General features: G+C 39.3%; 1 non-coding gene across 1 annotated transcript; it reads right to left on the bottom strand.

Moving 5' to 3' along the window:
- Positions 1-12,274: 12,274 nt before the first annotated feature.
- Positions 12,275-12,382, bottom strand: LOC127746346 (small nucleolar RNA R71). The gene has a single exon (XR_008007965.1). It is a non-coding gene; the product is annotated as a small nucleolar RNA R71 (small nucleolar RNA).
- Between the last annotated feature and the right edge of the window lie 11,404 nt (positions 12,383-23,786).

The following is a 23,786-nucleotide window of genomic DNA, read 5'->3' as shown; positions in this document are numbered from 1 at the left end:
ATATAATTGTCAAACAATTTCTTAATAATCCACAAGCAAAATATAGAGACTAATGACCCAAATAAATTTCTAACACCAAGAAAGAAGGTTTAAAAAGAAAAAGAAAAAGAAAAAGAAAACATAAATAAGGAAAGAGAAAAAAAAAGAAGAAGAAAATAAAAATAATAAATGGAAAAGTAAAGAGAGAAGAAGGAAAGAAAAGAACCTTGATGATGAGTGGGAAAAAGAAAGAGGGGGAAAAACAAGAAAGAAGTGGAAAAGAATGAAGAGGGAAGGAAGGAAAAAGAAGGGAAGAAGAAGGGAGAAAGAAAAATTAGGATTTGGGGAAGAAAAGATATGATATTTGGCTGATCTGGATAAACTGTGCGGCGCAGGCGACGCGGACGCATGAGGCACGCGGTCGCGCGGTTGGCGCGATTTTGAAGTGACGCGGATGCGTCGATCATGCGAACGCGTGACGTGAATTGCGCTAATGGCGTCAGAGCAGCCTCGCATACACACAACTTTCTGTTTAATTCGTATATTTGCCAAAATTTAGGGTGACGCATTCGCGTGGTTGACGCGATTGCATGAAAGGCCATATTTTGAAAATGACGCGGACGCGTGGGTCACGCGTTCGCGTGGGTCACGCGTTCGCGTGGGTCACGCGTTCGCGTGGGTCACGCGTTCGCGTGGGTCACGCGTTCGCGTGGTTGGGCTTGTGCTTCTAGCATGGTTCCAACTTCTAGCCCCATTCCAGCCTAACATTCTGCCATACACCCTTTTTACGTCAATTTATTTGGGGCACACATTCGCGTGGGAGGCCATTTTTCCACGACGCGGACGCGTCAGGGATGCGGTCGCGTGGGCATATTTGTGCCAAAGGCACGCCTCCAAGCAGGCTTTCGTGCGACTTTCTGTAAAATTCTTTTCTCTTCCCAAGGCACATATGACGCGGACGCGTCGGCGACGCTGTCGCGTCACGTGTCATTTTGTGTGTGTGTGTGTAGAATGCAAATGCAAATGTGAATACAGACTATATGCAGAGATTAAGAGAAAAGTCATTAACACCATAAAAATAGAATAAAGTAAAATAAAACTAAGACTGAAACAGAACAATCATACCATGGTAGGTCGTCTCCCACCCAACACTTTGCTTTAACGTCCTTAAGTTGGATGCTCCAGTAGCTCAGTCTCCTGTTGTTGGTGGATCCTCCAAGAGGAAGATCTCTAGCTCCTCGTTCTTCTGCATCTTCTCACCATGATATAGCTTTAAGCGATGTCCATTGACCTTGATGAATTCAGAGCTTGAAGGATGACTCAAGTGAAAGACTCCGTATGGCTCAGCCTTTTCTACTCGATAGAGACCGTCCCATCTTGGTCTCAACTTGCCTGGCATGAGCCTTAATCTGGAGTTGTAAAGGAGGACTAAGTCCCCAGGTTGGAACTCTCTCCTCTTGATGTGCTTATCATGCATAGCCTTCACCTTCTTTTTGTACAGCCTGGAGTTCTCATAAGCTTCTAGGCAAAGGTTTTCTAATTCTTGCATTTGCAACTTCCTTTCAACTTTGGCTTTTCCAAATTCCATATTGCATTCTTTACCGCCCAGAAGGCTTTGTGCTCTACCTCAACTGGGAGGTGACAGGCCTTTCCAAAAACTAAGCGGAAGGGACTCATCCCGATTGGTGTCTTGTATGCTGTCCGATATGCCCAAAGCACATCTTGGAGCCTGGTGCTCCAGTTCTTTCTATAAGGCTTGACTATCTTCTGTAATATACGCTTTATCTCTCTGTTAGATACCTCGGCTTGTCCACTGGTCTGGGGATGGTAGGCTGTTGCTACTTTGTGAATTATCCCATGCTTCTTCAGTAATCCTGTTAGTCCCCTGTTACAAAAGTGAGTGCCTTGATCACTCACGATTTCTTGTGGTGATCCAAAGCAACAAATAATATGGTTTCTCACAAAGGAAACAACAGTGTTAGCATCATTAGTACGGGTAGGAATTGCTTCCACCCTTTTAGAAATATAATCTACAGCTAACAGTGTATAAAGGTGACCATTAGAATTTGGAAATGGACCCATGAAGTCGATGCCCCAAACATAAAAAATTTCACAGAAAAGCATAATCTGTTGAGGCATCTCATCTCTCTTGGATATATTACCAAACCTTTGGCAAAGGGAACAAGATTTACAAAATTCAGCAGCATCTTTAAAAAAAGTAGGCCACCAGAATCCGCAGTCTAGGATTTTTCTAGCTATTCTTTGAGGGCCAAAATGTCCTCCACTCTCAGATGAGTGGCAGGCCCCTAAAATAGACTGGAATTCTGATTGAGGCACACACCGTCTAATTACTTGGTCAGCACCACACCTCCATAAATATGGATCATCCCATAAATAATATTTGGACTCACTTTTCAGCTTGTCTCTTTGATGCTTAGTAAATTTGGAGAAAAAGTGTGACTAACTAGATAATTAGCTACCGACGCATACCAAGGAACCACTTCAGATACTGCCTGTAAGCTATCAAATGGGAAAGTATCATTGATAGCAGTGGAGTCATCCTTAATGTGCTCAAGGCGACTCAAGTGGTCTGCCACTAAATTCTGGTTACCACTCCTATCCTTAATTTCTAAATCAAATTCTTGCAGCAATAGTATCCAACGTATTAGCCTTGGTTTGGACTCCTTTTTAGCTAATAAATATTTTAGAGCTGCATGGTCTGAGTATACTACTACCTTAGCACCAAGTAAATAGGCTCGGAATTTATCCAGAGCAAAAACAATAGCAAGAAGCTCTTTTTCAGTAGTAGTATAATTAGATTGAGCAGCGTCTAAAGTCTTAGACGCATAAGTAATTACAAAAGGATCATTACCTTCACGTTGAGCCACCGCTGCTCCTACTGCGTGATTGGAGGCATCACACATGATTTCAAATGGTTGGCTCCAGTCTGGGCCTCTCACAATCGGAGCTTGAGTCAAGGCGATCTTCAGCTTATCAAACGCTTGTATGCAATTCTCACTGAACTCGAACTCAATATCTTTCTGCAGTAGTCTGGATAATGGCAATGCTACCTTACTGAAGTCCTTAATAAATCTCCTGTAAAAACCTGCTTGGCCAAAGAACGAACGGACTTCCCTCACAGAGGAGGGGTAAGGTAAACTAGAAATGACATCTACCTTTGCTGGATCTACAGAGATACCAGTATTAGAAACAACGTGTCCCAGAACAATACCTTGTTTGACCATAAAGTGACATCTTTCAAAATTTAAAACAAGGTTTGAACTAACATACATGTCTAAAACTCTAGATAAACTATCCAAGCAAAGCCTAAATGAATCACCATATACGCTAAAGTCATCCAAAAAAACTTCCATACAATTCTCTATGAGATCAAAGAAAAGACTCATCATACACCTTTGGAAAGTAGCTGGTGCATGGCATAGGCCAAAGGGCATTCTTTTATAAGCATAAGTTCCAAAAGGACATGTAAAAGTACTATTTTCCTGATCTTCAGGAGCTATATGGATTTGAAAATAACCTGTATAACCATCTAAAAAGCAATAATGAGATTTACCTGACAGGCGATTAAGCATCTGATCAATAAAAGATAAGGGGTAGTGATTCTTACGAGTGGCTTGGTTTAGACGCCTATAGTCAATGCAAACTCTCCATGAATTCTACACTCTGGTTGTCAGAAGCTCTCCATGCTCATTCTTCACTGTTGTGACTCCAGACTTCTTGGGCACCACTTGTACTGGACTGACCCATTCACTATCTGAAATGGAGTAAATGATATCTGCTTCAAGTAGTCTGGTTACTTCTTTCTTGACAACTTCTAAGATGGTGGGATTCAATCTTCTTTGAGGCTGACGGATAGGCTTTGCTCCTTTTTCTAAGAATATTCTGTGTTCATAAACTTGAGGGCTGATGCCTACTATATCCGCCAAACTCCATCCGACTGCTTTCATATGATTTCTCAACACACTAAGCAGTTGTTCTTCCTGTTGGGAAGTGAGCTCCCTTGCAATAATAACTGGGAACTTCTGCTTATCCTCAAGGTAAGCATACTTGAGGTGTGAAGGAAGGGGCTTTAATTCCAATTTCTGCTCATGGCTAGGCTCTAGACCTTCTGGAGCTAATAATAATGGCAAGGCATTTTCATTTTGTTCAGAGGATATCCCCACACTTGGACCTTGATACATGTGCTTCTCTTCTATTTCCTCCTGGTGAACTGCAGCTACAATCTCATCAATAATGTCACATTAGAATATTGAATGATCTTCCAGAGGATGCTTCATAGCTTCATTCAGATTGATGCTCACTGCTCGGTCGTCTATCTCAAAGGAATAGGTTCCTGAAAAGGCATCCATCTTGAACTTTGAAGTCTTCAAGAAGGGTCTTCCAAGTAGGATGGATGATGGCTTTCCTGAGTCATTTTGGGGCATCTCCAAGATATAGAAGTCAATGGAAAATGTGAGCCCCTTAATGCTCACCAATACATCTTCAGCAATTCCAGCCACTATAATAATGCTCTTATCTGCTAACACAAAACGAGCTGCCGACCTTTTTAAGGGAGGAAGCCTCAAAGCATCATATATAGACAAAGGCATAATACTCATGCACGCTCCTAAATCACACATGCAGTCAGAAAAAATTACACCTCCAATGGTACAGTTAACCATACATGGACCTGGATCACTACATTTTTCAGGTATATTTCCCATTAAAGCAGATATAGAACTACCTAAAGAAATAGTTTCAAATTTATTAATTTTATCTTTATGTATGCACAAATCTTTTAGAAACTTTGCATATTTAGGTACCTGCTGAATAACATAAAAAGGGGAACAGTTACCTCGACCTTTTTGAATATTTCTACCATTTTGGGATCAAGTTCCATCTGCTTTCTGGGCTTCCTTGCAAGTTGTGGAAAGGGAATATGGAGGGCGTTGTTTGTAGCTTCTGCATCCTTTGGTGTTTCATTCTGTGGTTGAGCTGCTTCTTCTTCAACTATATTCTGTACGTCCTCTTCCTCTTTAGCATCTTTCACTTCCACCACATCCTCAGCTGGGATGTGTACTATTGAGCTTGGCTCCTCCTGGTTCCTCTCCTGCAATGTGGTTCCGGACCTTAAAGTGATGGCATTGATGCCACCCTTAGGGTTAGGTAGAGGTTGAGAAGGAATTCCACTGGAGCTTACAGGTTGATTGGTGGAACTAGGTGATGAATCTAACCAGGAGACAAGAGCTTGTAAAGTAGCAGTTAGACCATTCAAAGTAGAACTCAGCTGCGTGTGCATGTCTTGTTGTCCTTGTGCGAGAGAACGGAGCATCTCGTCATTTGATGAGGAATTTGAATAAGTGATCTAAGGTACTTGTTGTTGGTTGTGCTGGGGTCCTTGAGACTGTTTTAGGTGAGGGGCTCTGTAAGGTTGGTTCTAATTCTGCTGTCTGTTGTTGTTATTGTTATTCCACCTCTGGTTTCCATTGTTATCTCTGCCTCTTCTGTTATAGTTGTCCGTCCAGCCATGGTTAGAATTGTCTCTCCAACCTTGGTTGGATTGTCCTGCCATCCATGGTTATAGTTGCCACCTTGGTTATAGTTGCTACCTTAATTGTATCCTTGATTTGGGCAGTCATAGAAGTTGTGAGTGACTGCCACAGTGTTGTCTTCCTGTTGGAGCTGCGGACATTCATTGGTATAATGACTATAATCAGCACAGATCCCGCATACTTTTTGTGGAACCAACTTTTGGCTTTGTTGTGGTGGGGGAGGCTGAGCTTGTTGCACCTGTTGTTGATTCAACTAAATCTGTTTCAGTAGGTTGGTCATTTCACATATACTCTGGGTTAGAGCAGAAGTCTCTTTGCTAGAAGAAACTTCAGCAACAGCTTTTGAGTGGTTATGCCTATGCCTGTGATTCCTAGTGGACTCAGCTAAGTCGCTGATCAATTACCATGCTTCATCTTCGGTCTTGTACTTTTTCATAGAACCATTACTAGCACCTTCCAATGTGGTCTTATCTTGAGGCTTTATGCCTTGTGTGAAGTAGCTGATCAACACCATCTTGTTGATCATGTGATGGGGGCATGCATCCAGGAGATTGTTGAAGTGCTCCCAATATTCGTAGAGAGTCTCGAATTTGCCTTGAATAGTCATAGAAATTTCTTTCCTCAATATATCAGTAACTTCAACTGGAAAGTATTTCTCCAAAAATTCTCTTCTAAGCGTATCCCAGTTAGTAACAGTCGCTTCAAGTTGGGTGTAGTACCATTCCCTCGCCTTTCCCTCAAGAGAAAACGGGAAGGCGGTTAACAGAATAGGAGTTTCATCCGCACCATGACGCCTAACAGTAGAACAGGCTGTTTGGAAATCCCTAAGGTGCTTAATAGACTCTTGAACAGGTAAGCCATGAAACTTGGGCAACAAGTTGATTAGTGCAGTTTTCAGTTCAAAATCTGCAACCACCGTTTGGTGATGCACTTGATACGGCTGTAGTGTAAAATCTGGTGCTCCAGCTTCCTGGAGAGTAATCCTCCTAGATTCTGCCATGTTACCTGCACGTGAATCAACTGAATCAGTAGTAAATGAGCTTGTTTCTTCCTCAAATGGCGGTTCAGATTCGCCCTCAGATGAGACTGGTGAATCGATAACAATCACTTCACCACCCTCAGAGGCTAACCGACGTCGAGCTTGCCTAATACGTGAAAGAGTTTTTTCGATTTCGGGATCAAAAGTGGCTAAGCTCGGATCAAGTAGTGAACGCGTCATTCAACGAAAGAAACATACAGCTCATGGCGATAAAACAAAATAAAATAAAAAGCAAATAAATAAATTCTAACCAATAAATTAGCACACTATTGCAACTCCCCGGCAACGGCGCCAAAAATTGACGGAGACAGAAATTGACCGATTAAGAATTTAATGGAATAAATACGTTGCAAGTACAGTTCTTAACTAATGAAAATCCGCTTATCAATTTAAAAGGATTGTCACAAAATTAGAATAAAAATACTGGGAGTATAAATCACAGGTCATCTCCCAACGAGTTGACAAAAGAGTGTAGCTTATTGGTCAGAGGTTTTCCAAGAAATTTTGAGTTTGAGAAATAGGAAAATAAATAAGAGAATTTATATAATTTAAATAAAGATCTTGACCGGGAGAAGATTAATTGGAAGTTCTATCCTTGTTGGATTTCTCTCAAGATCAAATGATAATTGGTAGTTGTTTCCAGATAGTTATCCTTTACTGAATAAAGGAAGGTCAAGTAAGTTGGAAGTCAACTTCTATTCACAAGTTCTAATCTTCTCCCTTAGGAAGGATTAGCATCAGTGACTAGAGATTTAAACACCAACAAACCCAATTACAATTTGACTCTTGAGTATTCCAACTGAAGGTTCTCCTTTTAATCAACTCCCAATCAAGTTGGGAAACTACTCCATTATCATAAATGTAGACTTCATAAAATTAAAAGGGAAAATAAATAAAGATATGATAAACAATAATAAAAAAGATCAATTAAAAATAAAAATAGTTCTTGATTTAATAAACTCTAAAAAGAATCCAATTGTAGCTCTGGACAAATTAAGGATATGAAAGAGTAAGTGAAAGTAAGAAAACAAACTAGAATGACGAAGTCTTGGTGGAGGTAACAACTCTTCTCAATATCCAAATCCAAAAGCAAATAAAAATTCTAAGAATTATGAATGTGTAGTGTGAAAACCTAGAGGAGGAGTTAAATCAGATCTAAAAACTAAAAACTATCTTAATGAGAATCTCCTTGAGTCTCTGCATGTTCCCCGGCTTTAGTTTGTGTTTCTGGATAGCTTTGTTTCAATGACTCCTCCTTTATTCGAGCTTGTTCTCGGACTTCTAGTAGAAGGTCGAGTTCTTCCTTTTGAGCTCAGACGTTTCCTACTTTATCGTAGATTCTAAACCTTGGAGATTCTTCATTGACTTCTATAGGGATCATGGCTTCTATGTCATAAGTAAGTCGGAAAGAAGATTTCCTAGTTTTTGAGTGGGAGGTTATTCGATAAGGCCACAAGACTTGAGGGAGCTCTTCGGCTCATGCTCCCGTTGCGTCTTGTAGTCGACGCTTTAGCCCAGCCAATATGACTTATTTATAGCTTCTGCTTGTCCATTAGTTTGAGAGTATTCTATCTACGTGAACTGGTGCTTAATTTTGAGGCTTACCACCAAACTTCTGAATGCTGAGCCGGTAAATTGAGTTTCATTGTCTGTGGTGGTGAAAGGTGGAACTCCAAACCGGGTGACAATGTTCTTGTAGAGAAATTTTTTACTTCTTTGAGTTGTAATGGTTGCCAGAGATTCTGTCTCGATCCATTTAGTAAAATAATCAATCCCTTCTATGAGGTATTTCACCTGCCTAGGAGCTTATGGGAATGGACCGAAGAAGTCTACGGCCTATTTTGCAAATGGCCAAGGTGAGATGATGCTAATGAGCTCTTCTAAAGGTGCCACATGGAAGTTAGCATACTTTTGGCAAGCTAGACATTTTTTGATGAAGTCGATTGCTTCCTCTTGTAAGGTCGGCCAAAAGAAGCCAGTTCAAATCACTTTCTTAGCTAGTGACCGTGCTCCTAGGTGGTTGATGAGCGGATAATTTATACGCTTTTTGACATTATTTTCATATAGTTTTTAGTATGATTTAGTTAGTTTTTAGTATATTTTTATTAGTTTTTAAGCAAAATTTACATTTCTAGACTTTACTACGAGTTTGAGTGTTTTTCTGTGATTTCAGGTATTTTTTGGCTGAAATTGAGGGACCTGAGCAAAAATATGATTCAGAGGCTGAAAAAGGACTGCAGATGCTGTTGGATTCTGACCTCTCCGCACTCGAAGTGGATTTTCTGGAGTTACAGAACTCCAAATGGCGCGCTCTCAATTGTGTTGGAAAGTAGACATCTTGAGCTTTCTAGCAATATATAATAGTCCATACTTTGCTCGAGTTTTGACGACGCAAACTAGCGTTCAAACGCCCCTTCTCTGTCCTACTCTGAAGTTAAAACGTCAGAAACACGTTACAAACCAGAGTTAAACGCCCAAACTGGCATAAAAGGTGGCGTTTCACTCCAAGGAAGACCTCTACATGTGAAAGTTTCAATGCTCAGCCCAAGCACACACCAAGTGGGCCCGGAATTGGATTTCTGCATCATTTACTTAATTATGTAACCGTAGTAACTAGTTTAGTATAAATAGAACTTTTTACTATTGTAATATGGGTATTTTTCCCTATTTTCGAATTCATATGTCATTTGGGGAGGCTGGTCATTCGGCCATGCCTGGACCTTGTTCTTATGTACTTTCAACAGTGAAGTTTCTACACACCATAGATTAAGGGTGTGGAGCTCTGCTGTTCCTCGAGTATTAATGCAATACTACTGTTTTCTATTCAATTCATGCTTATTCTCATTCTAAGATATTCATTAGCGCTTCAACCTAATGAATATGATGATCTGTGACACTCATCACCATTCTCACTTATGAACGCATGCTTGACAAACCCTTCCGTTCTACCTGCAAAAGCTAGAGTGTGTATCTCTTGGATGCCTGGTCCATGCGTTTGATTACTTCTCCTGACAACAGAGCCTTCAATTCCTTGCAATCGGAGTCTTCGTGGAATAAGCTAGAATCCATTGGCAGCATTCTTGAGATCCAGAAAGTCTAAACCTTGTCTGTGGTATTCCGAGTAGGATCTGGGATGGGATGACTGTGACGAGCTTCAAACTCGCGACTGTAGGGCGTGGTGACAGACGCAAAAGGATAGTAAATCCTATTCCTACATGATCGAGAACCAACAGCTGATTAGCCATGCGGGAAACCGTAGAGGACCTTTTTCACTGAGAGGATGGGAAGTAGCCATTAACAACGGTGACGCCCTACATACAGCTTTCCATAGAAAGGAGTATGAAGGATTGGATGAAGGCAGTAGGAAAGCAGAGATTCAAAAGGAATGAGGCATCTCCATACACTTATCTGAAATTCCTACCAATGAATTACATAAGTATCTCTATCTTTATTTTATGTTTATTTATATTTTAATTATTAAAACTCTATAACCATTTAAATCCGCCTGACTGAGATTTACAAGGTGACCATAGCTTGCTTCAAGCCGATAATCTTCGTGGGATCGACCCTTACTCACGTAAGATTTATTACTTGAACGACCCAGTGCACTTGCTAGTTAGTTGTGTGAAGTTGTGAAAAAGAGTTGAGATTACAATTGTGCGTACCAAGTTGTTGGCGCCATTGTGTATCACAATTTCGTGCACCAAGTTTTTGGCACCGTTGCCGGAGATTGTTTGAGTTTGGACAACTGACGGTTCATCTTGTTGCTCAGATTAGGTAATTTTTTCTTGTTTAATTTTCTTTTCAAAAAGTTTTCAAAAAAAAAAACTAAAAATTTCATAAAATCATAAAAACTCAAAAATATTTCATGATTCATGTTTGAATCTAGGGCCAAATTTTAAGTTTGGTGTCAATTGCATTATTTTAATTGTCTTGCAATTTTCGAAACACATGCATTGTGTTCTTGATGATCTTCAAGTCGTTCTTGATGAATTGCCTTGTTTGATCTTCATGATTTATTGATTTGCACTGCATGATTTTCTATATATGCATTCTTGTATTCATATGGCCCAAACATGAGAAAGTTCTAAGTTTGGTATCCTCCATGTTTTCTTTCATTAAGAAAACTGAGTTCTTGATGTTCATCTTGATCTTCAAGATTATTCTTGGTGTTCATCTTGACGTTCATAATGTTCTTGCATATATCTTGTGTTTTGATCCAAGAATTATATATTTCGACTCATTTTGTTGTTTTTCAAAATTGAAAACATATCTTCTTGAATAAAAGATTTAGCAAAATGAAGACCCAAGAACATAAAGCAGAGGAATTACAGAGAAAAAGCTAGGCGTTTAAAACGCCTAGTGAAGAAGGAAAACTGGCGTTTAAATGCCAGCCAGCATTTAAACACCCAAACCATGCAGCAATTGGGCGTTAAACGCCCAAAACATGCAGCTCCTGGGTGTTTAACGCCAGGATGACACAAGGAGAGGAATTTTGTTTTCAAATCAAATCTTTTTCAAATCTTCATATTTTTTTCAAAATCAAATCTTTTTCAAATCAAATATTTTCAATCATATCTTTTTCAAAATCATATCTTTTCAAACATATCTTTTTCAAAAATCAACTCTCTTCCTCATATTTTCAAAAATCTTGATTCAAAAATTTCAAGTTTGTTACTTTCTTGTTAAGAGAGATTCAATATTGGAAATTTAGAATCATATCTTTTAGTTTCTTGTTAATCAAGTCATTAACTTTTTAAAAGTCAAATCTTGTTAATTTTATCTTTTCAACCATATCTGTTTAAATCATATCTTTTTCAAATCACATTTTTTTAAATTCTAATTTCAAAATCTTTTTATAACTTCTTATCTTTTTCAACTTTATTTCTAATCTTTTTCAAAACCACAACCAATTTTTCAAAAATTTATTTTAAATTTTATTCTTTTTTTATTTTCAAAAATTCTCCCCCCTCTCTATCTTTTTCTATTTAAACACTAACATCCCTCCTCCATTATCAATTCGAACTCCATCTCTCTTTGTGTGTTCGAATTCTTCCTTACCTACCTTATCCTTCCATTCTTGTTTTCCTCTGACACCTCAAGGAATCTCTATACTGTGACATAGAGGATTTCATATTTTCTTTGTTTTCTTCTCTTTCATATGAGTAGGAACAAAGATAAAAGCATACTTGTTGAAGCTGATCATGAACCTGAAAAGACTCTGAAGAGGAAGCTAAGAGCAGCTAAAACACAAAACTCTGAAGAGGACCTCGCTGAAATTTTTGAAAAGGAAGCAGCAAAAGAAACAATTATGGCCAAACCAAACAACAATGCAAGGAAGATGCTTGGTAATTTTACTACACCAACTTCCAACTTCTATGGAAGAAGCATCTCAATCCCTGCCATAGGAGCAAACAATTTTGAGCTAAAGCCTCAATTAGTTTCTCTACTGCAACAAAACTGCAAGTTTCATGGACTTCCATCAAAAGACCCTTATTAGTTTTTAACTGAGTTCTTGTAGATCTGTGATACTATTAAGACCAATGGAGTTGATCCTGAGGTCTACAAGCTTATATTTTTCCCTTTTGCTGTAAGGGACAGAGCTAGAACATGGTTAGACTCACAACCTAGAGATAGCCTGGACTCTTGGGATAAGCTGGTCACAGCTTTTTTAGCCAAGTTCTTTCCTCCTCAAAAGCTGAGCAAGCTTAGATTGGATGTTTAGACCTTCAGACAAAAAGATAGTGAGTCCCTCTGTGAAGCTTGGGAAAGATACAAGCAACTGACCAAAAAGTGTCCTTCTGACATGCTTTCAGAATGGACCACATTAGATATATTCTATGATGGTCTGTTAGAATTTTTCAAGATGTCACTGAACCACTCTGCAGGTGGATCCATTCACCTAAAGAAAATGCATGCAGAAGCTCAAGAACTTATTGAAATGGTTGCAAACAACCAGTTCATGTATACCTCTGAGAGGAATCTTGTGAGTAATGGGATGCCTCAAAAGAGAGGAGTTCTTGAAATTGATGCTCTGAATGCCATACTGGATTAGAACAAAATATTGACCCAACAAGTCAATATGATCTCTCAGAGTCTGAATGGATTGCAAAATGCATCCAACAATGCTAAAGAAGCATCTTCTGAAGAAGAAGCTTATGATCCTGAGAGCCCTGCAATGGTAGAGGTGAATTACATGGGTGAAACCTTTGGCAACACCTATAATCCTTTATGAAAAAATCATCCAAATTTTTCATGGAAGGATCAACAGACGCAAGGCTTCAATAATAACAATAGTGGAAGAAACAGGTTTAGCAATAGCAAACCTTTCCCATCATCATCTCAGCAATAGATAGAGCATTCTGAGCAGAATCCTTCTAGCTTAGCAAACATAGTCTCTAATCTATCTAAGGCCACTCTTAGTTTCATGACTGAAATAAGATCCTCCATTAGAAATTTAGAGGCACAAGTGGGCCAGCTGAGTAAAGGGGTTATGGAAACTCCTCCTAGCACTCTCCCAAGCAATACAGAAGAGAATCCCAAAGGAGAGTGCAAGGCCATTGATATAATCAACATGGACAAAACCTTAGAGGAGGAGAAGGACGTGAATCCCAATGAGAAAAACCTCTGGGAACGTCTAGTGGCCAGTAAGGAATACCCTAATAAGGAACCAAAGGAATATGAGGCTCATACAGAGACCATAGAGATTCCCTTGGACCTCCTTTTACCATTCATGAGCTCTGATAACTATTCATCTTCTGAAGAGGATGAAGACATTGTTGAAGGGCAAGTTGCCCAATATTTAGGAGCAATCATGAAGCTGAATGCCAAACTATTTGGTAATGAGACTTAGGAGGAAGAGCCTCCCTTGCTCACCAATGAACTGAATACATTAGTTCAGCAAATTTTACCTCAAAAGAAATAGGATCCTGGTAAATTCTTAATACCCTGTACCATAGGCACTGTGACCTTTGAAAAAGCTCTGTGTGACCTGGGGTCAGGGATAAACATGATGCCACTCTCTATAATAGAGAAACTGGGAATCTATGAGGTACAGGCTGCCAAATTCTCATTAGAGATGGCAGATAAATCTATGAAAAAGCCTTATGGACTAGTAGAGGACGTGCTAGTAAAGGTTGAAGACCTTTACTTCTCTGCTGATTTCATAATCCTAGACACTAGGAGGGATGAGGATGAATCCATCATCCTTGGAAGACCCTTCCTAGCCACAACAAATGTTTAGTGTTGGGAGGCCACAACTAAACTCTAAGTTTGGTGTTGAGAGATCTCAACCATACTCTGATCATCTGTGAGACTCCATGAGAGCTCACTATCAAGCTATTGACATTAAAGAAGCGCTTATTGGGAGGCAACCCAATTTTATTTTAATCTATATTATTTTGTTTTCTTTTAGGTTGATGATCATGTGAAGTCACAAAGACAATTACAAAAAATAAAGAAAAAAAAATCAAAAATAGCATTGAAAACAGCACACCCTGGAGGAAGGACTTACTGGCGTTTAAACGCCAGTAAGGGTAGCAAAATGGGCGTTTAAACGCCCAATCTGGCACCTTTCTGGGCGTTTAAATGCCAGAATAGGGCACGAAACTGGCATTTAAACGCCAGAACAAGGCAACAAACTGGCGTTTAGACACCAGAATAGGAAGGAAAACTGGCATTTAAATGCTAGTACAAGGTAGCAGACTGGCGTTTAAACGTCAGAATTGCACTCTAAGGCGTTTTGAACGCCCAATTGGAGTAGGGATGAGAATTTCTTGACCCCTCAGGATCTGTGGACCCAGCAGGATCCCCACCAACCTCAACTCACTCTCTCTCCTCTTCACACCTTTCTATAACACTCTTCCCCAAATACCCTTCACCAATCACCTCCATATCTCTTCCCCAAATATCCTTCACCAATCACTTCCTTAACTCTTCCCCAAAAACCCCCACCCACCTTCAAAATTCAAAACCATTTCCCTCATAAACCCACCCAAACCTTTCGGCCACTCTCCTTCCCTTTTCCTATGAATACCCCTCTCCACTCCTTCATTTTCACACATCATACACGCCTTCCCCTCCGCTTGGCCAAAACACATACACCTTTCATCTCCTCCATTTTATTCTTCTTCTACATCTTTCTTTCATCTTTTGCTCGAGGATGAGCAAATATTTTAAGTTTGGTGTGGTAAAAGCATTGCTTTTTGTTTTTCCATAACCATTTATGGCACCTAAGGCCAGAGAAACCTCTAGAAAGGGAAAAGGGAAGGCAACTGCCTCCACCTTTGAGTCATGGAAGATGGAGATATTCATCTCAAAGGTCTATCAAGACCACTTCTATGAAGTTGTGGCCAAGAAGAAGGTGATTCCTGAGGTCCCTTTCAGGCTCAAAAAGGGCGAATATCCGGAGATCCGACAAGAGATCTGAAGAAAGGTTTGGGAAGTTCTTGCCAACCCCATTCAACAAGTCAGAATCTTAATGGTTCAAGAGTTTTATGCAAACGCATGGATCACAAGGAACCATGATCAAGGTATGAACCCAAACCCAAAGAATTGGCTTACAATGGTTCGGGAGAAATACTTAGATTTCAGTCCGGAAAATGTGAGGCTAGCGTTCAACTTGCCAAGGATGGAAGAAAATGCACGCCCCTACACCAAAAGGGTCAACTTTGATCAAAGGTTGGACCAAGTCCTCATGGACATATGTGTAGAAGGATCTCAATAAAAAAGAGACTCAAGAGACAACCCGGTTCAATTGAGAAGACCAGATCTTAAACCTGTGGCTAGAGGATGGCTGGAGTTCATCCAACGCTCTATCATTCCCACTAGCAACTGATCTAAGGTAACCGTGGATCGGGCCATCATGATCCATAGTATCATGATTGGATTGGAAGTAGAAGTTCATGAAATCATACCTCTAGAACTCTACAAGGTGGCTGACAAGCCCTCACCTTTGGCAAGATTAGCCTTTTCTCATCTCATATGTCACCTTTGCTATTTAGCTGGGATTTTCATAGAGGGAGACATCCTCATTGAAGAGGTCAAGCCCATCACTAAGAAGAGGATGGAGCAAATTAGAGAGCCCATTCATGGCACTCAACAAGAGCATGAGGAATTCCCTCATCAAGAAATCCCTGAGATGCCTCAAGGGATGCAATTTTCTCCACACAATTATTGGGAGCAACTCAACACTTCTTTGGAAAGCTTGAGTTACAACATGGACCAATTAAGGGTGGAACACCAAGAGCACTCCATCATTCTCCATGAGATTAGAGAATATCAAAGAGCTATGAGGGAGGAGCAAGAAAGGCAAGGAAAAGACATAGAGTAGCTCAAGAGCACCATTGGTTCTTCAAGAGGAAGAAGACGCCACCCTCACTAAGGTGGACTCATTCCTTAATCTCCCTGTCTATTTATTTTTCTTTTTTTCGGCTTTATGCTGTGTTCTATCTATGCTTGTGTCTTCACTACATGATCATTAGTGTCTAGTGTCTATGTCTTAAAGCTATGAATAATTCCAAGAATCCTTCACCTCTCTTAATTGAAAAATATGCTTAATTACAAAAGAACAAGAAGTACTTGGATTTCAAATTTTATCTTGAAATTAATTTAATTATTTTGATGTGGTGGCAATACTTTTTGTTTTTTGAATGAATGCTTGAATAGTGCATATTTTTTATCTTGTTGTTTATGAATGTTAAAATTGTTGGCTCTTGAAAGAATGATGAACAAAGAGAAATGTTATTGATAATCTGAAAAATCATGAAATTAATTCTTGAAACAAGAAAAAGCAGTGAAGAAGAAGAAAAAAAAAAGAAAGAAGAAAAAATTGGCCAAAAAAAAAGAAAAGAATAAAGAAAAAGAAAAAAAGCAAGCAGAAAAAGCCAATAGCCCTTAAAACCAAAAGGCAAGGGTATAGAAGATCCAAGGCTTTAGGCATTAATGGATAGGAGGGCCAAAAGAAATAAAATCCAGGCCTAAGCGGCTAAATCAAGCTGTCCCTAACCATGTGCTTGTGGCATGAAGGTCCAAGTGAGAAGCTTGAGACTGAGTGGTTAAAGTCGTGATCTAAAGCAAAAAGAGTGTGCTTAAGAACTCTGGACACCTCTAATTGGAGACTTTAGCAAAGCTAAGTCACAATCTGAAAAGGTTCACCCAGTTATGTGTCTGTGGCATTTATGTATCCGGCGGTAATACTAGAAAACAAAGTGCTTAGGGCCACGGCCAAGACTTATAAAGTAGCTGTGTTCAAGAATCAACATACTTAACTAGGAGAATCAATAACACTATTTAAAATTCTAAGTTCCTATAGATGCCAATCATTTTTAACTTCAAAGGAAAAAGTGAGATGCCAAAACTGTTCAGAGGCAAAAAGCTGGAAGGCCCGCTCATCTAATTAGAACTAAGTTTCATTGATACTGTGGGATTCATTGTATATTCTCTTCTTTTTATCCTATTTTTTTTCAGTTGCTTGGGGACAAGCAACAATTTAAGTTTGGTGTTGTGATGAGCGGATAATTTATACGATTTTTGTCATTGTTTTCATATAGTTTTTAGTATGATTTAGTTAGTTTTTAGTATATTTTTATTAGTTTTTAAGAAAAATTCACATTTCTAGACTTTACTATGAGTTTGTGTATTTTTCTGTGATTTCAGGTATTTTCTGGCTTAAATTGAGGGACTTGAGCAAAAATCTATTTCAGAGGCTGAAAAAGAACTGCAGATGCTGTTGGATTCTAACCTCCCTGCACTCGAAGTAGATTTTTAGGAGTTATAGAACTCCAAATGTCACGCTCTCAATTGCGTTGGAAATTAGACATTCAGAGCTTTCCAGCAATATATAATAGTCCATACTTTGCTCGAGCTTTGACGACGCAAACTGGCGTTCAAATGCCCCTTCTCTGCCCTACTCTGAAGTTAAAACGCCAGAAACACGTTACAAACCAGAGTTAAACGCCCAAAATAGCATAAAAGCTGGCGTTTAACTCCAAGGAAGACCTCTACACGTGAAATCTTCAATGTTCAGCCCAAGCACACACCAAGTGGGCCCGGAAGTGGATTTCTGTATCATTTACTTAATTTTGTAACCCTAGTAACTAGTTTAGTATAAATAGAACTTTTTACTATTGTACTAGGGGTCTTTTTCCCTATTTTCGAATTCATATGCCATTTGGGGAGGCTGGCCATTCGACCATGCCTAGACCTTGTTCTTATGTACTTTCAACGGTGGAGTTTCTACACACCATAGATTAAGGGTGTGGAGCTCTGCTATTCCTCGAGTATTCATGCAATTACTACTGTTTTCTATTCAATTCATGCTTATTCTCATTCTAAGATATTCATTCGCACTTCAACCTGATGAATGTGATGATCCGTGACACTCATCACCATTCTCACTTATGAACGCGTGCTTGACAAACACTTTCGTTCTACCTGCGAAAGCTAGAGTGTGTATCTCTTGGATGCCTGGTCCATGCGTTTGATTGCCTCTCCTGACAACAGAGCCTTCAATTCCTTGTGATCAGAGTCTTCGTGGTATAAGCTAGAATCCATTGGCAGCATTCTTGAGATCCAAAAAGTCTAAACCTTGTCTGTGGTATTCCGAGTAGGATCTGGGATGGGATGACTGTGACGAGCTTCAAACTTGCGACTGTAGGGCGTGGTGACAGACGCAAAAGGATAGTAAATCCTATTCCTACATGATCGAGAACCGACAGCTGATTAGCCATGCGGGAAACCGTAGAGGACCTTTTCAATGAGAGGATGGGAAGTAGCCATTAACAACGGTGACACCCTACATACAGCTTGCCATAGAAAGGAGTATGAAGGATTGGATGAAGGCAGTAGGAAAGCAGAGATTCAAAAGGAATGAGGCATCTCCATACACTTATCTGAAATTCCCACCAATGAATTACATAAGTATCTCTATCTTTATTTTATGTTTATTTATATTTTAATTATTAAAACTCTATAACCATTTGAATCCGCCTGACTGAGATTTACAAGATGACCATAGCTTGCTTCAAGCCAACAATCTCTGTGGGATTGACCCTTACTCACGTAAGGTTTATTACTTGAACGACCCAGTGCACTTGCTGGTTAGTTGCGTGAAGTTGTGAAAAAGAGTTGAGATTACAATTGTGCGTACCAAGTTATTGGCGCCATTGTGTATCACAATTTCGTGCACCAGTGGTTTCCGCATATGCTGTTGTGGACTTCCTCTAAGACTTCATTAGTCTTAGAGGTCAGGATGTATTTACTTTAGTAAAGGCATATATACTCCACTTCTGTATAGAACACTGTGAACCAAGGTAGTTTTGTGCTTCCCTATGTCCCTCCTTGCTTCCCTTTCTTCTTTAGGGATGATATTGAATTTGAGATATTCGATAATAGGGGTCATCCAACCTAAGTTTAGATTGAAGATAGCCAATGTGTTCAACTTATCGACTTCCTTAGCCACTGAAGGTGTGTAGAGAGTTTCTGGATCAAGCTCCTGTTGTTGCCCCCTGGCTTGGTGTTAGCCAATTTGGAGAGAGCATTAGCTTGTATATCGGACTTCCGAGCTATGTGACAGACCTCTACATCTAGAAATTGAGCTAATTGTTCTAGTATTTCTTCTAAGTATTTTTTCATGTTGGGATCTTTAGTTTGGTAAGTCCTATTCACTTGAGAAGTTATTACTTGAGAGTTACTGAACACTATCAATTTTACCGCCCTAGCTTCTTTGGCCAACCTTAATCTAGCAAGTATGACTTCGTACTCTGCTTGATTATTGGAGGTTGGAAACTCAAATTTCAATAAAAGTTCTATCCGAGTTCCTTCATTCTTCAAAATGATTTCTGCTCCACTTCTAGCTTTGTTGGATGATCCATCTACGTATAAATTCTAGGCCATAGTATTTCCTTGAGTTCAAATTTATTCGGCCACAAAGTCGGCTAGGTATTGGGATTTGACTACTATTCGAGTTTCATACTTTAAGTCAAACTCGGACAGCTCTATTGCCTATTATAGCATCCAACCTACAATATCCGTCTTCTAGAGGATGTGTTTAATGGGTTGATTAGTTCGGACATTTATGGTATAAGTTTGGAAGTAAGGTTGGAGCCTTCAAGAGGTGAGCACTAGGCATATACGAACTTCTCTATCTTTTAGTCGTTTAGTTCTACCCCCTATAGAGCCTTGCTAACAAAATAAATCAACTGTTGTCTGTTTTCATCTTCTTAGACTAGTGCCGAGGCTATTGCCCGACATCCCACTGCAAGGTATAATATGAGTGCTTCTCCTTCCCGTGGCTGGGTAAGAATGGATGGTTATCCCAAGAACCTGGCTTCAATGCCCCTTTGAGTGAGCATGAAGCCTAAGAAGTACCTGGCTTCCACTGTGAAAGTATACTTTGAGGGATTAAGTCGGACAAGAGGTTGGTATCTTCTTTTGTTTTGATGAGTATGTCGTCAATGTAGACTTCCATCAATTTACCGAGGTGGGATACAAACACCTTATTCATTAGTCACTGATAGGTAGCTCTAGCATTTTTTAATCTAAAAGGCATCACTACATAACAATAGTTAGCCTTTGGAGTGATGAAAGAGGTCTTCTCTTGAGTTGGCATGTACATCAGAATTTGGTTGTATCTCGAATATGCATTCATAAAAGACAAATATCGATACCCTGAAGCCGAATCTACCAAGGTATCAAAGCTGAAAAGTGGATATGGATCTTTAGGACAAGCTTTATTAAGGTTAATATAATCGGCACACATTCTTTACTTTTCGTTTTGGTTTTTTTTATGAGGACCACATTAGCTAGCCACAAAGGGTATTTTACCTCCCTTATGAACCCGGCTTCTAATAAATCTTAGACTTGCTCTTCAGCAACTTGTGCTCTTTTAGGATCGAGCTTTTGCTGCTTTTGTTGGACAAGTTGTGAACCCAGGTAGACAGCGAGCTTGTGACTCACAAGGTCAAGCTATATTTCGGGCATGTCAAAAGCTTTTCAAGCAAAGAGATCGGAGTTTTTTTTATAAGAGCTTAACAAGATTTGCTTTCAATTCTTTATCCAAGTAAGCTTCTATGCTTGTCATTTTTTTTCCTGATCTCCAATTTGAACCTCTTTGGTCTTTCTATCAGGTTGTGGCCTTAGTTCTTCTCGTGCTCGGACACCACCAAGCTCAATGGTGTTGACTTCTTTTCCCTTAATGCCTCCACGTAGATTCAAACTTTCATTATAACATTTTTGTGCCAATCTATAATTTCCTTTTATGGTAGAATTCCCTCTGAAGTCGAAAATTTCATGCAGAAATGAGGAATGAAAATGCCGCTAGTCGGTTCTCCGACCTATCAGTGCATTATAGGCTAAAGCTACATCAACCACAATGTAGTCTATATTTAAAGTTCTGGATTTCAAATCTTTACCAAAAGTGGTATGTAACGGGATGAAACCAAGAGGTCGGATGGGCATGTCCCCTAACCCGAAAAGGGTGTCGGGATATGCTCTCAACTCTTTCTCTTCTAACTTGAGCTTGTCGAAGATAGGTTTGAATAATATGTTGGCCGAGCTTCCTTGATCTACCAGAGTTCTGTGGAGGTTTGCATTGGTGAGTATCATTGTAATCACAATAGGATCATCATGGCCGGGGGGTTACTCCTTGAGCATCTTCTTTGGTGAATGAGATTATGGGTAAGTTCGGAACTTCGAATTCATCTCTGACTTGATATACTTCTTTGAAATGTCTTTTTTGAGAAGACTTAGTTACCCCACCTCCTGCAAATCCTACAGCTATCATGTGGATGTTTCTATCAAGGATTTGTGGTAGTTGGCCTCATTGATCCCGTCTTCATCGCCTCTCTTCCTTTTTCTCAGATTGTCTTACCTTTCTTTAAGGTATCGTTCTAACCGACCTTCTGTTATAGCAATTGTTGGTGAAATGCCCATATAGCTTGTGATACTCACAGTATAGGACGAGGAGGTGGAAGTTTTTCGGTGTGGCAGATTTTCCTAGAGACGTCGACAAGAGAGCCTCATAAATAGGGCCTTAGGACATTATGGATTCTATGTGAGCCTTGATAAAGGGGATTATACAATCGTGCTTGAAAATCTTTCTCACACTTGAATAGATTTGGGTTTGGGTTGGATATTGTGACATTAATCTTCCCAATACTTGGATTTAGGAAAGTGTGTGGTATAATTAGGGACCATTCTTTATCTCTTCTCATGAGCAATTAGATCAAGGAATTGACAATTGTTCAAGGTTAGAGAGATTGAATTACCAAGGGATTGGGATTCAATCACTCATGATTGCCAAGAGATCAATGATTGCATGATTGAAGAGGAGATGAAAACTATTGATCCTAAGAATGTAATATCTCTTGATCCCAATGTTAATTTCATTCTTAATTCTTGTTATTTACTTCTTGTCTTTAATTCTTGTCATTTACTTATGCACATTTATGGCTTTATTTACTTTTGCACATTTATGCCTTCCAATTGTTTGTAGAAATGCTTCACTTGGTTTTACTTTCTAGTCATCTACATTCTTGCAATTTAATTTTCATCACTTTACATTCTTGTCATTTACTTTCTTGTTCTTTATTGCTTTCATTTAATTTCAAGTCATTTACATTTCTTGTTGCTTATCATCACAATTATGATCATCTAACTAGAATAATTAATCAACTATTGCTTGTTTAATCCTTTAATCCTTGTGGTATCGACCTCACTCTTAGTGAGTTTTATTACGTGATATGACCCGGTACACTTGCCGGTAGTTATTGCGGAAGATTAAATTTTTCCGTATCAGATCGCATCAGACGCATCGGCTAAGTACATCCAACTTTTGAAGTTACTGAGGTGGTGTCTCGGGTCGGTCGTCCCATCATAGAGGTCCATATTGGGGCTTTTAAAATTCTTAGGAACTCTAGCCCACATAATCTCTTCTATGAATGGATATCCTCCTCCATAGGGTAGTCTTCCCAATCTGCACGATTGCTCCGATTTCTTTGGTCGGCATCTAGTTTCGAAAGCTTTTCTTCTAATTCTCTATGTTGTCGCATCTCCCTTTGTAATTCTCTTTCAGCTTCTCTTTGTCCCTTTATCTCCTGCTCGAGTTGCTCTAATCGTGTGTGATGCCCGTATACGAGTCCCATGATTTCTATTGGGCATAGAGGTTCCTCATTCTCTAGTGGATGCATTTCTAAGTTGATTCTCCTAGGTTGAGGATCTCCGGATGTTCCCTCTCCATTAGAGCCAACTGCTCTATTTGGTTGTGGAGGTATCATAAGCGCATGGTCGTCATTATGATGCTCTGGTTCAGATTTGGGTGCTATGTCCGTCTTCAAGATGATCGTCTACCATGATAAGGTGCAGACTTCTAGGTCCCCAACAATGATACCAATATTTCAAGGATTACCTGAAACTGGTTGCTTTTGGGATTGAATGTGAGATCCAAACACCTTTAAGGTGTCTATCCGATGTATTCTCCAATGAGGATGAATCCGTTCGAGTTGTTTATGAAGAGGTGCGGGGTGGTATCTATAAGAGATTCCGATACTTAAGTTAGCAAGGGTTTAAACAGGTTTTCTTATATTGTGTTTTGAATATACCTGAGGGTGTTAGTGTATTTATAGTAGAATTGATAACAACCTGAGTTCCATCTTTGTTGGTAGATTACCGTTTCCTTTTTCTAGAGAAGACATTGAGATCTCCCTTCTAGATAAATAAGAAATATCTTAAAAGTCAATTACTTATTTGGATAAGTAGAGCCGGTCTTTTTATCACTATGTCTAACCTCATTAAGGTCGGATAGATGTGGATTATGTTAGATCTCTTAATTAGGTTTTATTCATTTTGGGCTTGGCTAGCATTTCTGGGCCAGGTATAAAATTTTTGTTCGTTTATGGTAGATTTGTCAATAAAAAATTATATTGGTTTTATGCTACTATAATACTTAAAAAATACAAAGGTAGATCGGTTCTCTCAAACTTCTCTCTAGAATGTATAGTTGCCTCATAAAATTTCGATGTGAAATGTCCAATAATTTAAATAATTGATATATCAAATGTGTCCGAAATCAACTAGCCCTCCTTTTACTCATTGGACGAACCCTTTTTTCTTTCTATCTTTTTTGACTAAGCTTTGAGTATCCAAAGCAGAAAGATAGCAACCATTGGATGAACTATTGCATGCTGCTTTATTGTTTTCCATCCAAAATTGTTTTCATC

The sequence above is a fragment of the Arachis duranensis genome, chromosome 3, assembly GCF_000817695.3.
Source record: "Arachis duranensis cultivar V14167 chromosome 3, aradu.V14167.gnm2.J7QH, whole genome shotgun sequence".
NCBI classification, from domain to species: domain Eukaryota; kingdom Viridiplantae; phylum Streptophyta; class Magnoliopsida; order Fabales; family Fabaceae; genus Arachis; species Arachis duranensis.
Note: the sequence above shows the minus strand (reverse complement) of the source record. Positions and strands in the feature narration are given on the sequence as shown.